Raw genomic sequence first — 4,061 nt, 5'->3', positions numbered from 1 at the left:
TACTCCGACTACTTCGCCGACGTTCCACTGCACGGCGACAAAGTATTTCGGCGCCGTTATTGGATGAGCCGAAAGCTTTTCCTCAAGATTGTGAATTCCATCCAGGAGTTCGGCAGCTACTTCAAGTGCAAGATGGATTGCACCGGCAGCGATGAGGATGCTTGCATATGGAGCTCCCGGTGATTCACTCGACGACTATGGGCGCATGGCCGAGTCCACCAGCGTTGAGTGTTTCTACAAGTTCTGTAGGGCAATGGTGGCAGTGTTTGGGCCGCAATACTTGCAAACACCCAATGCAGAAGACACTGCTCGTATCCTAGCATAGAATGCAGCAAGATGATTTACTGGGATGCTTGGAAGCATCGACTACATGCATTGGAAATGGAAGAACTGCCCATTTGCTTGGCAGGGGATGTACAAAGGCGCTAAAGGCAGTTGAAGTGTGGTACTTGAGGCGGTGGCCACACAGAACCTCTGGATTTGGCACTCCTTCTTTGGTATGCCAGGAACTCACAATGACATCAACGTGCTGCAGTGCTCCCCTGTCTTTGCCAAGCTTGTTGAAGGACATTCTCATCCGGTGAACTTCGAGGTCAATGGGCGGCACTACAACAAGGGGTACTACCTAGCTGATGGCATCTATCCGAGATGGTCTACATTTGTGAAAACTATCTCAAACGCTGTGCCAGGAGGCAAGAAGTCCCACTTTGCCAAGGTGCAGGAGGCTTGCAGGAAGGATGTCAAGCGGGCATTTGGTGTGCTTCAATCTCGATTTGCTATTGTCCGGTACCCTGCTCAGACTTGGTCGAAAGATCAAATGTGGGAGATCATGACTTGCTGTGTCATCTTGCACAACATGATCATCGAGAGCGAGCAGGAAGAGCCAGTGTTTGACACTGAACCATACTACAGGCAGGGTCCTCTAGCCGAAGTTGATCACCAGCTACCGGCAACCTGGACCGCCTACCTCAATATGCGTCAGGAGATTCGAGACCCACAGGTGCATCAACAACTGCAGCAGGATCTGATGGAGCACCTATGGAGGATCAAGGGCGACGCCTAGCTCGACGTGTGATGAAATATGAGTTTTTATTGAACTATTTGTTGTTGTACTATTTGTTGTACTATTTGTTGAACTATTTTGATTTTTATTGATTTGTTGTGATGAATATGTGACACAAAAACTACGCCGAACCACGCCGAATATGGGCCGATTCGCGCCGATATGAGGGCATTTTTCGCCGAAAGTGCGCCGAAAGGCGGCCAGGATTGGGCCGATATCGGCACCTGGGGGCGACGGCTGGATGCCCAACCGGCCCCAGAGCCGATTCTTTCGCCGACTCGCCCCTAGGCGGCGATTTTTATGCCTCCTGGGGGGGGGGGGGGGCAGGCAACGGCTGGAGATTCTCTAAGAGTTGGTGTAATGGCTAGCGTGACCATCTTTAACCGATTAGTTCACGGGTATTAATTTATCTTCGTATTGTTTCCTGATGGGTGGGTCCCAAGGGTCATAGAGACACATCTGAGGGGATTTAAAAAAACAAAAAGATCCCTAGGGCTTTTTCGTGACAAAATAATAATTTAAGGTGTTTTCTGCCAAAAAAGGCCACACACCCTCGTCCCCGCCTCCCAATCACTGTCGGTTGGGGCCCGTGTCATGCTGGCGCGCCACATCAACACATTGTACGTATACAAACGTGATGAGCACGTAAATGCACGCCCAAGCCAAGTTTTGTCGCTGGTTCAATGTATGCCGCAAGTTTTAGTACCAAACTGACTTTTCTCGCCAAGTTCAGACACTTGTGATGTAATTGACTCTAAAGTAAACACTTTTTATTTTGGGATAATATGAAAAACGAGACATATCCATGGTAGGCATGTAAATAATTCACCAGTCAGGTACATCAGTTTGCAGCGAACAGAACTACATACTGCATTGCCATCCATGATATCATCTTTATTATTCTATCAGGTTGACATGCCCGCCTATCTCATCTATATACGCAGTAGGTGAAGTTGCACCCCTGATTCATGCACTGTCCTGTCCAAGAGCAGCTGGTCGCATCTTTCGGGCACCCAAGCTGAGCGTACGCTACACGGCTGTCGAAGCTACACTCTGCACGGTCGCACGGACAAGGCGGCTCAGGTTTGTCCTTGCACCCAACGATATGGCTTGTACAATCATAATAACTCGCCTTAGCTGCAGCAGAGAAGAATACGAGAATTAGTGGGATATAAACACCATGCATGCATGGCCGCAGTTTAATTTGTAGCTACTATCCATTTAATTTGTGAAGAAACGTAGGCATTACATGGACAAATGGGCACGTACCTGGTGCTAGCACGAGGAGGAGGAATGCGAGAGGTAGAAGCAGCGTTAGGGTGGCCCTCATCTTTAGCTAGATGATGTGTTGATACTGATAGAGGAATTTGTAGTCTTGTTGTTGGCGGAATGGTGAGTTGTGACTTTTGAGGGAGAAGAGATGAAATGGCGAGCCTTTTATAATGGACATGGCGTAAATGCTCCTACTTTTTGAGAACAAATTAATACCAGTTTTTTTGTGGGGTAACAAATTAATAGTCATAACTCTCTGCCAAGTTAAACATCATTAATTTGCAAATTAATTGCATTAATATAGCAAAGAGCGTTGCTACACGTATGATAGTATTTGTATGATTTCTGTACGAAGTAGCAGGGCCACCGTTGATCAACGCTGGCTCAAGGTGGGTTCACGGTGGATTGCACTATCGTACCAAATCGGACGAGCTTTCATCGTATGTGAGGCAATTCCGTATAGCAAATTATATAAGGATATCTCTACCAGAACCACAGCAAATCAAACAGAGGTACATCATTTGTAATGATAAAATAACTTTTGTTTTGTTTCAACAAAACTAACAAAAGAATATTTTTTGTTTCAGATTCTTTAACCTAATAGTATCATTTATTTTCATTCCATCTCTAATGTTATCAATTTAAACATCACAAAATGTACATTACTCAGGAGGGCTAGGATGCTAGGGTTACTAGTAGAAGGCCCGTGCGTAAAAAAAATCCCCAAAACTTTATTCATTGGAAATAAGCAACACATCGTTTATGAGGATCGGTGCCATTTCAGGTAAGGGCTCCTCAAACCAATCAAAAGTAAAAGAAAATCTAGCTCACCTAGTGAGCTTGTGAGCAATTTTATTTGCTTCTCTATTACAATCTTCTAATCTAGTAACAAGGGAAATCACAAGAAAAATGAAAACAATCATCAAAAGTTGCCACCGCTGCATCCGCTGACCGTCCAACATCCTTCATGGTATCCAATCGCCTCCGGATTGTCCGAATTAATTATAAGGCTGTTGCATCATGTCCTTTGCGCAACTGCTAGACTGAATTTGAGAGCCATAGTAATGCAGGAAAAACACACGTTGTCGAGTATTGATGAATACACCAAGTGGCAAATCACATGGTCACGATTTACGTAGAGATAAGCCGAGCATGAACACTGTAACACAACAAAATTCATAAACTCGCCGTACTGCTACGTAAGCCGTGTGACAATACAAAAGGCATTCACCTTTAGGGGGCGGGCTCTGTGGAACAGGTAGTTAGGAGCTGGCCTCCTCGAGCGCGCGCGTGCAAGCACGCAGCTGCTCCTACTGGCAGGAGCTTGAAGAAGCTCCTGGAAGTTGGGCTCTGGTGGGCTGTGCTGTGTGCATAGGTAAGTCCGCTCCTTTTTCTATTTTAATTCATTTGACATTGTTCTAAGTTTAAATCTAAATTCAAACCAGTGCCAAACTTCTCTGAACTATTTTATGTTACTCAATGGACTTCTCCAAATGAACATAATTTATTTCAGGGGTATTGAATTTATATTCTATTTATTATGAATATAAACCCAAATGCAAATACATACTGATTTAAATTCCAAGTCCCAAAAATAATTCCTTATAATGTTCCCAAAATTTGGGTTGGGTCATAACTCTTACCAAAATTTCCAAACATTTAATAAGAACTTTTTGGAAACACTAAATGAGATTTTACGGTTTTTCCCATTTATTTAATTTGAGGC

At 44.5% G+C, this 4,061-nt stretch overlaps 1 long non-coding RNA gene across 1 annotated transcript; it reads right to left on the bottom strand.

Annotated features, from left to right (window-relative positions):
• Positions 1-1,808: 1,808 nt before the first annotated feature.
• Positions 1,809-2,568, bottom strand: LOC120969519 (uncharacterized). Its single transcript, XR_005763803.2, has 2 exons — positions 2,333-2,568; positions 1,809-2,200 (listed from the first exon to the last, which is right to left on the bottom strand). It is a non-coding gene; the product is annotated as an uncharacterized lncRNA (long non-coding RNA).
• Positions 2,569-4,061: the final 1,493 nt, after the last annotated feature.

This window comes from Aegilops tauschii, chromosome 7 (assembly GCF_002575655.3).
Source record: "Aegilops tauschii subsp. strangulata cultivar AL8/78 chromosome 7, Aet v6.0, whole genome shotgun sequence".
Taxonomy (NCBI): Eukaryota; Viridiplantae; Streptophyta; class Magnoliopsida; order Poales; family Poaceae; genus Aegilops; species Aegilops tauschii.
Note: the sequence above shows the minus strand (reverse complement) of the source record. Positions and strands in the feature narration are given on the sequence as shown.